Source organism: Dermochelys coriacea, chromosome 3 (assembly GCF_009764565.3).
Source record: "Dermochelys coriacea isolate rDerCor1 chromosome 3, rDerCor1.pri.v4, whole genome shotgun sequence".
Lineage (NCBI taxonomy): Eukaryota > Metazoa > Chordata > Testudines > Dermochelyidae > Dermochelys > Dermochelys coriacea.
In genome coordinates, this window is record NC_050070.1 from 91,320,373 (window position 1) to 91,331,076 (window position 10,704).

At 44.0% G+C, this 10,704-nt stretch overlaps 1 long non-coding RNA gene across 1 annotated transcript in view; it reads left to right on the forward strand.

The window, feature by feature from the left end:
• The window catches only part of LOC119853455, a 35,360-nt gene extending 26,675 nt beyond the window's left edge, over positions 1-8,685 (forward strand). Inside the window, exon 3 of the long non-coding RNA XR_005292082.2 lies at positions 8,563-8,685. This is a non-coding gene — a long non-coding RNA (uncharacterized LOC119853455). The remainder of the gene's footprint in view (positions 1-8,562) is intronic.
• Positions 8,686-10,704: the final 2,019 nt, after the last annotated feature.

Consider the following 10,704-nt stretch of genomic DNA (forward strand, 5'->3'; position numbering starts at 1 on the left):
CTGAAGAAACCCTTCTTGTTACTCTTAACATCTCTTGCTAGCTGCAACTCCAGGTGTGATTTGGCCTTTCTGATTTCACTCCTGCATGCCCGAGCCATATTTTTATACTCTTCCCTGGTCATTTGTCCAATCTTCCACTTCTTGTAAGCTTCTTTTTTGTGTTTAAGATCAGCAAGGATTTCACTGTTAAACCAAGCTGGTCACCTGCCATATTCACTATTCTTTCTACACATCAGGATGGTTTATCCCTGTAACCTCAATAAGGATCCTTTAAAATACAGCCAGCTCTCCTGGACTCCTTTCCCCCTCATGTTATTCTCCCAGGGGATCCTGCCCATCAGTTCCCTGAGGGAGTCAAAGTCTGCTTTTCTGAAGTCCAGGGTCCATATTCTGCTACTCTCCTTTCTTCCCTGTGTCAGGATCCTGAACTTGACCATCTCATGGTCATTTCCTCGCAGGTTCCCATCCACTTTTGCTTCCCCTAATAATTCTTCCCAGTTTGTGAACAGCAGGTCAAGAAGAGCTCTGCCCCTAGTTGGTTCCTCCAGCACTTGCACCAGGAAATTGTCCCCTACATTTTCCAAAAACTTCCTGGATTGTCTGTGCACCGCTGTATTGCTCTTCTAGCAGATATCAGGGTGATTGAAGTCTCCCATGAGAACCAGGGCCTGTGATCTAGTAACTTCTGTTAGTTGCCAGAAGAAAGCCTCGTCCACCTCATCCCCCTGGTCCGGTGGTCTATAGCAGACTCCCACCACGATATCACCCTTGTTGCTCACACTTCTAAACTTAATCCAGAGACTCTCAGGTTTTTCTGCAGTTTCATACCGGAGCTCTGAGCAGTCATACTGCTCCCATACATACAATGCAACTCCCACACCTTTTCTGCCCTGTCTATCCTTCCTGAACAGTTTATATCCATCCATGACAGTACTCTAGTCATGTGAGTTATCCCACCAAGTCTCTGTTATTCCAATCACATCATAATTCCTTGACTGTGCCTGGACTTCCAGTTCTCCCTGCTTGTTTCCCAGGCTTCTTGCATTTGTGTATAAGCACCTGAGATAAATCGCTGATCGTCCCTCTTTCTCAGTATGAGGCAGGAGCCCTCCCCTCTCACGCGCTCCTGCTCATGCTTCCTCCTGGTATCCCACTTTCCCACTTACCTCAGGGCTTTGGTCTCTTTCCCCTCATGAACCTAGTTTAAAGCCCTCCTAACTAGGTTAGCCAGCCTGCTTGCGAAGATGCTCTTCCCTCTATTCGTTAGGTGGAGCCTGTCTCTGCCTAGCACTCCTCCTTCTTGGAACACCATCCCATGGTCAAAGAATCCAAAGCCTTCTCTCCGACACCACCTGCGTAGCCATTCGTTGACTTCCACGATTCGACAGTCTCTACCCAGGCCTTTTCCTTCCACAGGGAGGATGGACGAGAACACCACTTGAACCTCAAACTCCTTTATCCTTCTTCCCAGAGCCACGTAGTCTGAGTGATCCGCTCAAGGTTATTCTTAGCAGTATCATTGGTGCCCACGTGGAGAAGCAGGAAGGGGTAGCAATCCGAGGGCTTGATGAGTCTCAGCAGTCTCTCCGTCACATCATGAATCCTAGCTCCTGGCAAGCAGCAGACTTCTCGGTTTTCCTGGTCGGGGCGGCAGATAGATGACTCAGTCCCCCTGAGGATAGAGTCCCCAACCACCACACCCGCCTCCTTCTCTTGGGAGCAGTGGTCGTGGAACCCCAACCCTAGGACAATGCATCTCATGCCTTCCAATCGGCGGAGTCTCCTTCTGTTCCTTTCCCTCAGATGTATCATCTAGTCCACTCTCCGAATTAGTACCTGTGGAGAGAACATGAAAATGGTTGCTTACCTGTATCTGCGTTGCTGGTACATGGACCCTCCCCTTTCTTCTTCTGGAGGTCACATGCTGCCAAATTTCTTCAGCGTCCTCCTGTCCCCGCAGTGCAGCCTGCTCTGAATCTTCAGAACGTTGTGTCCATAGAAGCATATTCTGATGTCTGTCCAAGAAATCTTCAGTTTCTCTTATGCAACACAGGGTCGACACCTGTTGCTCCAGACCTTGAACCTTCTCTTCCAGTATGGAGACCAGCTTGCACTTTGTACAGACAAAGTTGCTTCTGTCCTGTGGAAGAAAGACAAACATGGCACATCCAGTGCAGGTCACAACAGTTGAACGCTCCCCATCCATATTACCTTCCTTCTATGAGCTTCCTCAGGAGTTGTAGTAACTACTCAGAGAAGCTGGCAAGATGTAAGCCTCAGTGGGCTCTCCCCAGGCAACATCCCAGGCAACCTCCCAGGCAAACCCCCAGTTTGAGAACCCGTGGGCTAGTAGTTACCAAACTTGGGAAGAAAGTTTGGCCTTGAATTTGTTTTACTGTTAGCTGTTTGCAAATAAAGCCTAAGCCCAGGAAGGGGTTAGGGGTAAGTTTTGACTCTGTGCAATATATATGGATTTTTTTGGGAGGAGGGTAGTAAAGCCATCTATTCACAGATTTTTGGGGTGAACTATAAAACTGATTTTGACATGGCTCTTATACCATATATGATGCTTTGTGACTCAATTAATTTTTGCTCTCTCTGAAACTGTGGTGACTTCCTACATGGCCCAAATGGAGTTTGTATTACAGGTAGGTCTAGTGGTACCAGCTGTTAAAGTTGCTTGATGCTTCCCATTATAAGAACTTGTTTTCAGTTGCATCTAATTTAACAGTTCAGCTCTTGCGAAAATTGAGAGTAGAGAAAAATGCAATTTGCCATGTTTAAAAAAAAATCTGCCAACCTTTTCTTTGAGAATCTCTAGTGCTCCGATTTGTTCCGAAACTTGGTAGGGGGAGGCCTCTATCAGGCATGTGTCTTTTACCTTTACATTGAAAATTTTCTCAAATTTGACGGAATTATAAACTTTTGAAAAATCTGTTTGTACATGCTCAGTAGAAGCAGCTAAATTTCATGAAGGTTCTATCCACACCAATCATGCTCCAGCACAGGGCTGCAGGGACTAAGCAGGACTTTGCCAGTAATTACTGCTCCTGGAGGTTGACGGCCAAGTGGGGCCAGGCATTGAAATGGAGAGCAGGGATACATGCTCTCAATGCTGCCCTGCTGGGCCCTGGCAGCATGGAGAAGAAAGCCACCTGACTCCAGTCAGAAGGAACAAGAGCTGGAGCAGATGGGGGTGGGGATGGGGAAACTGGAAGTAGGAACTGTGGAGAGAAACAGAGAGAGACTGGGAGCCAATGGTGGGGAGAAGATTGAAATTGGATGTAGAGCTGGAAGCGGTGGGGGAGTTGAGACTGGGATTAGGACCCAGTTGGGAGGAAGGAATGAGAGGGGAAGACATATGCTGAGGAGCTGGGTTGTGTGGATAGAACTAGGATAGCTGGACAAAGAGACTAAGACAAGGAATGGAGACTGGATATGGGACTCTGGGAGGGAGACTGGACTAGGAGGCAGTGGAGGGATGAATGAATGAGAGAAGGATTAAATAAGGAACTGGGAGGGGAAGGGGACTGACTAGAACTGGAACTGGGTGTAAGGGAAGACTGGGGCTCAGAGACCAGCACTGGCTAGGCACGGAGACTGGGGTTGGGATGAAAAGTCATGGGTGGGGAAGAGACAGTACTAGAACAATGACAGATTGAATGGGATGGGGCAGAAGCGGTCAGGATTGGGAAAATGGGTAAAAGGGTTTCTGCCCACTATAGCACATTCCCTTCCAGAGCCTGGAATGGACCCCAAGCTTACCAAGGCTCTCTGTTCCTCTGCTGTCATCATATATCTATGAAACTGACTGGCAAAGTGTGTGGCTCATCCCATGTAGTGCTGGTTCACACAGAGGATGACAGCCTATTACAGCTATCAATTACTCTGTTAGCTCAAATGGCAGAGGTCTGTGCAGTGGATCTCAAGGTTTCAGTCCTGCTAATGAATCATGTGGGTGTCAGTGATGCCACATGATGGAATTTCTGTTCTAAGTTTGTGTATTTTAAAAACCTAGGGAAATTATACACACACATACAAAGTAAGTTAAAGAAACATTAAGGTTGCAAAATCAAGGACTCTGAAGTAAGGAAATGGCAGAATTTAGGTTGTCTGTGCAACCTTAATTGTCCCCCTTGTGAATATGAATTATAACTTCATGTATTGGCCAAATGGGGTTTATATGCATAAATAACTATATTATTTGTAGCCCATGGAATCTTCATGAAGAATAGGGGATGATTGCCTTCAGTATGCTATGCTTTATAAGAAAGGGGTAAAGTGAATCTGTCTTTCCTGTGTGTAGACTCCCTACAGTCACAAAGGGTGCACTCAGGTTGAACTGGTTGAAAGTAAGGTTGAAAGTAAGGTATTCTACTTCTCTGTCATTTATGACATGAATATATTATGGACAGAGGAGAATCTCAGTGTGTCACTACTGCAGCAGAGTTAAGGTTGTTTGGTTTACTTTAAGTGTGCATTTCCATGTTTACATTTCCTTCCAGTTTAACCAAAATTCTCAGATTCTAGACTTTCTAAGCTTGTCTTTTTCGTTATGTTTTGGCAACTACAATGCTCTTTTATATGCTTTATACAGGTAGGTCTTTGATTATTTACTACTACTCTTAACTTTGCTTTAATACTCTTTTTTTGCCTGCATATTTTCTTAGGTTTTGAAAAACATTTAAAGGTATATTTAAGTAAAATGAGAGTCCCTCAAATTGTTTCAGTGACTTGCAGTCTGCTAACTGTTATAGCAAACATCTGATTATAGGATAGTCTGTGGAAAATATCACTTTATTATAAACCTGCTTGTATTTTCCATATTTTCAAAGCATGTATTTCAGACAACTAAAGAAGTCTGCTGAAGTTAACCTAGAGGAATCATGTGGGTATATTATATATCTGTGAGAAAGAAATATTGTACACTTTTTAAAAACATTTCAGATTTGATTCTAATGTGAAAATGTTAGAGAGAATTCAAGTTATCTATGTTAAGAAGAGCTGGTAGGCTCCAAAAATCAACCTGACATTTACTCTAATTTATTTTGAAATGCAAATGCATCAAGTTTATGCAGAATTCTTTTGCGGCGTACTGTCTTATTAGTGATCATGCTGATAACTTGAATTTCTGAAATGATGTTGCTAAGCAATGCAACTTGAGGCATGTAATGAGGCTTTTCAGTGGCTACTTGAAGATGAAGAAAATTATCTCAGCTTCACAGGTTGTTTGATCATCAACCATGTTATAATGCTTGGATGATAAATACGTTTTTGGCATGCTCTCCCCCTTCTGCAGATCATTATTTTTGTACAGTAATTCACGATCATATAGTCCTAGGAGGAAAGCTTGTATGTTTTGGGGGATAGAGGCAATGAACTTGCCTAGTTCCTAGAGCCTTCCCTTTCTATGAAGAGGTGGGTCCTCCTCACAACCCCTTACGCTAGGGCAGAATAAAGGTGATTTAGGGTCCAAGGCACATTTCACATGATCACACTCCTTGGATAGTGAAGCTACCCATTCTTGGGGTTGCAGTGGCAGGGGCCATTTACACATGGGCTGTCTGGTGGGGACTCGCCATCACTTCTATTTGGGCAGGCTGGAGCTCTCCACAACATTATCCTCTGTCTTCACACAGGCTGGGTTCTGTCCTGGAGGAAGGAGGTCTCTGTCTCTACCTACTGTGTGTGAGGGCTGCTGCTGACATAACCCCAGCAGACGTTCAGTGGGCTGGCAGCAGCAAGGTTTCCACCCACCTACAAACTCCCAATGGGGTGGTGAGGAAAGCCCACCTTCCTCCAGAAAAGTAACGAGTAGAGACAAACAGGGCAGCTTGCATCTGTTGGAGCTATTGTTTCTGGCTGTCTGTAGACTCAGGTTGATGTTGTTATATTGGTTACACTTGAGTAACATTGTTATTTGTATTCCATAGCACTTAGAAGCCCTAGTTATAGTCAGGACCCCTCTGTGCTAGGTGCTGTACAAACACACAACAAAACATTGGCCCCTGCCCCAAGGATCTTACAATTCAAGTATAAGTCAAAAGACAACTGATGGATACAGCCAGTCCAGTACAAGGAAACAATGACTGAGTATTGGTTATAGGCTGTGGTCACAGCACAGGTTATAGGCTGTGGTCACCAGCAGGCTAACAGTTGTCAATTTTTTTTGTAGCTATCGCGGCAAAGGAGAGTTAGGAGGAGGGTTCTGAAGGTGGATAATGATGGTAGCTTTGCAGATGTTTACAGGGAGTGCTTTCCAAGTGTAAGGGGTAACATGGGAGAAAGCATGAAGGTGCTTGTTTGAAAAATGAAGTGGGCAATAGAGGCTGGTGTCATGGGCCATAGGAGATGAGCATCAACCGCTCAATAATGAGTGATAGGTAGGGTAGGGATTGACCACAAAGGGACTCAAAAGTTAAGACCAGTAGCTTATATTTGATGCAACAGAGAAGTGGGAGTCAGTGGAGGAATTGAAAAAGAGGGGAGACATGGTCAGAATGATGGGCTAGGAAAATGGTCTTTTCAGCAGCATTCTGAATAGATATGAGTGGGGCATGATTGCATTTATCAAGACCAGAGAGAAGGATGTTTCAGTAATGGAGATGCGAGATGAGTTTTAGCTGTGTGGTTGGATCAGAAAGGGGATAGCTTAGAGATGTTCTGCAGAAAGCATTGACAAGATTTAGACATCACCTGGATGTGAGGACCCAGAGAAAGGTCAGAGTCCAAGATAATACTCAAGTCTGTAAGCTGGATGACTGATCGAAAAAGGAGGTAATGGGGGGGACTTCGGGAGGGGGTGGGTATTAGGAGCTTTGTTCTAGCCATGTTGAGCTTGTGCTGATGGCTAAATATCCCTGATGAGATGTCAGAGAGAAGCTGAGAATTTAGTTGGAACAGAAGGAAACAGGTCTGGAGTACAGAAGTAGATCTGAGGGCTCTCAGCACAGAGGCTTTCTCCACAAGCATGAGGTATGAAGACCTTTTTAAAAAAATTGTCTGATATATGATGTGATTGTGACGGGTTGGGTCACAGAGACCCCCTTGGGACTGTCACCTGATGTGCTGAGACTACCTCTGAGCCCATTTTCTCTGCCAGTTTGAGCATCCAGAACCCTGCCTTGTTGAGCCAGACAAGCAAGCCTGCTACAACACAAACCCAGGTCTGAACCATGCCCCCAAAGCTGCAGACTTAACTGAAAACAGCTTAAGAAGTGCTCATGTCTCCAGCACCCAGACAGCCAGCTCCCAATGGGATCCAAACCCCAAAAAAATCCATTTTACTCTGTATAAAACTTATACAGGATAAACTCATAAATTGTCCACCCTCTGTAACACTGATAGAGAGATATGCACAGCTGTTTGCTCCCCCAAGGTATTAATTACTTACTTTCGGTTAATTAAGAAACAAAAGTGATTTTGTTAAGTATAAAAAGTAGGATTTAAGTGGTTTCAAGTAATAGACAGAACAAAGTAAGTTACTAAGTAAAATAAATCAAAATACGCAAGGCTAACTTAATACACTAAGGATTTAGTTACAAATACTAACTCCTCACCCTAGATGTTATCTCTGGTACAATCCTTTTTAGACCAACGTTTATGGCCTGGGTCCAACAATCACTCTCCCCTCCCCACCCCCCGTTGTTATAGTCCTTTGTTCCAATTTCTTTCAGGCATCTCTTTAGGGTGGAGAGGCCATCTCTTGAGCCAGCTGAAGACAAAATGAAGAGGCTTACAGGGCCTTTTATATGCTCTTTCTTGTGGGTGGAAACCCTTTTGTTTTTCTGTGCAAAATCACCACAACAAGATGGAGTTTGTAGCCACCTGGGCAAGTCACATGTCCGTGAATGATTCAGCTTTTTGCAGGCCGACGCCATTGTTTACATGTTAATTTGAACGTTCCCAGGAAAGCTCAAATGTGGATTGGCATCTCCCACAGTCCATTGTTAGTTAAGTACTCCCAATTACTTGAACAGCCCCTTCACAATGTATTGGCCAAACCTCCCTTATGTGTTTCCTACAGCAAACACGTCTAATACAAGCATAGAGCCAATGCTCGTGACTTCAGATCCTAAAATGATACATGCATACAAATAGGATGAATATATTCAGTAGATCATAAACTTTGCAAAGATATGTCACATGGCATATCAAGCATAAAACTCGACATATTAAATATAACATATTCCAGTTATGTTATATTTACACTTATAAGCATATTTCCATAAACATATAGAGTGCAATGTCACAGTGATTCCAGGAGCTGGAGCTGTAATCACAGGCCTACAGTGGCTGTACCTTAACTGTTGCTTGATTTTTGAGGGCTTGATTTTGCAACCTTAATTTTTGTGAGAGTAATTTAATATTTCTATTATATCAGTTTCCAAAGCCTCCAATCAGGATATGTGCCCTGTTGTGCCTGGCTAGATCTACAGATAGATATGGTTCCTGTTTGTAAACTCTGTTCTTACCCTGCTCTTGCAAACAAAATCTTAAATTGAGAAATGGATGTGTTAAGGTGACAAGGCCCTCACCCTGAGGAACTTGTTTGTTTGACAGATCTCGCCTTCTGAGAAGAAAGTCAGTGTTACAGGCAGAGCATCACTATTTCAGAGGAGGGCCATGCGGCCTGAAAGCCAGACCAAGAAATATGCTCACTGTTGCTATGAGCTGATGGACTAAATCCTGCTGTCCTTACTCATATAAAGGGAGTTTTGCCTGCGTAATGATTGAAGATTTGGGGATTTGGTCCCTGAAAAAAGAACATTTTAAAGCTTCTAGTTAGCTGAGCACACTTTGTTTTCTTAGCACAAAGCCACTAAATCTGTACTTACAGTGTATACACACGAACTTAATCTAGACATCAGATGAATTCACTTATCCATGTGCAAGCAAGCCTTAAAATATATGCAGTCAAATGCTCATGTAACATTCAGTGCACTGCACTCCCAACTGCTGAAGGGCCTCTTTCTGGGAAAGATAATTCCATTCCATTTTGCTAGCTCATATTCTCTGGTCTCCAGTGTCACCTAATAAAATATCTTCCTCTGTTTCTACTCTTAGTTCCAATCCATTATTTCTTGGAGAATGGGGGAAGGGGAAGAGCCAGGAGATGGGATTTTGGGGGAGTTCAGTTTCTTCTGTCTCCTGAAAAAGGAAGAGAGGCTGAATTCAGGGCTGATGTGAAGTTGCTGCATTGGCTCTCCCAGGCTCTGAAATTTAGAATCCACAGGTAGGTACTGGTAGCAATCTCTTAATACAAAACACAACTTTAAACTATGGAATGTAGCAGCCTGTCTCCTTGCTGCAGAAGCAAAGACTATTCCTGCTTCTGATGGTAATCACTAAACCCAGAGTTCAAAGCTGCTTCCTGTTGCTGTTTAGGATGAGGCCACAGAACAGCACAGGAGAAAGTCACCTTCGGGCTGGATGTCACATCTCATACTTAAGGCTCGTGACTTCAGTGCCAGTCAGGAGCTCAGTGTCTTTGATCTTTGTAATGATTTTTCTTTGTTCCTGCTCTGTCAAATGGCACTGATAAAATCAAATGTTGTTGGTCTGTACAAATCACTTGTTCAATGACATGTGTGGTGTGAAGCTTCCTGAGAGAAGGTTTTATTTCCCATTTGTGTGTATGTTATGAATTCAGTTGGCTAAATTTAAAAGATTAGCCCAATACATGACCCTAATAGTCAAAAATTGTGTACGAAATAGGTACTTAATTAAAATCCTCCATTTCCAATCAATTATGCAAAATATTGTAAACACACAGGGAAAAAAGGCCTGCAATCTGTAAAAACATGATACCACAATGCTTTCAAACAAAATAGCTGATAATGTAATTAAGGATTATCTTTCCAGTCTGGTGGTTAAAAATTAAACACCCTGAAGAAGGCATAGTGCTTTTCATCTCTCTTAAGAGCTTCACAAACCCATTAACTCTTAGGAACCTGGCTAATTCCTACTAATTCCTTCATGAAGGAGTGAGTAGGAACATTGCATAGGAGGCAGGGCCATGCAATGAATATAGGGAGGAATAGCAGGTTCCCTTCGGAAACTGACTCCCTTCTATTTAGAAAGTGTTCTCTCTCCTGGTCCGTTTTCCTCTCATCCTCCATTACAGCCACATCACTCTGGCCAGGAGCTGGCAGGGAAGAACGGTCTAAGAGCAAGGAAGAACTTAAACTAAGGAAAAATGAGTTTGCCACAGCTGCTTGCTCTATGGAGGTAAATCCTATTTGCAGTCTCCACATTAGCTACATGGGCTGGATGCTAGGGATCTACAGGGAGAGGAGAAATCCACAGGTTGCAGAAAAGCAACAGAGCTGCTCCACAGCCATTCTTCTGGCCTCAACACAGCAACAGCCTTTGTAGCCTTTCCCCCCACATCGTTGGGGTCCAAGGTTCTGCTATCCCCAACTGAAAAAGCCTCTATCCCCTACCTCCCTGACTCCTTGCAGCTGTGCCCTGGCTCCCCAGGGCTTCTTCAGCCTGGATCCCAAGTAGAAGAGAAATCCCCAGGCAGTGGGAGGAGGGAAGTGCTGCTGCTGGGTCTGGGGCCCTGATCCCAGCAGTATTTTTCTCAGACTCTCCTGTCTATTGTCCCAGGACAATTTCATATTAAAGCCAGGGCTCAGAGACAGAGCAGGTGTTTGCCTTCAGTCCCAAGGCTCTTGCACAGTGTTGTGCCCAGGCCTAGAA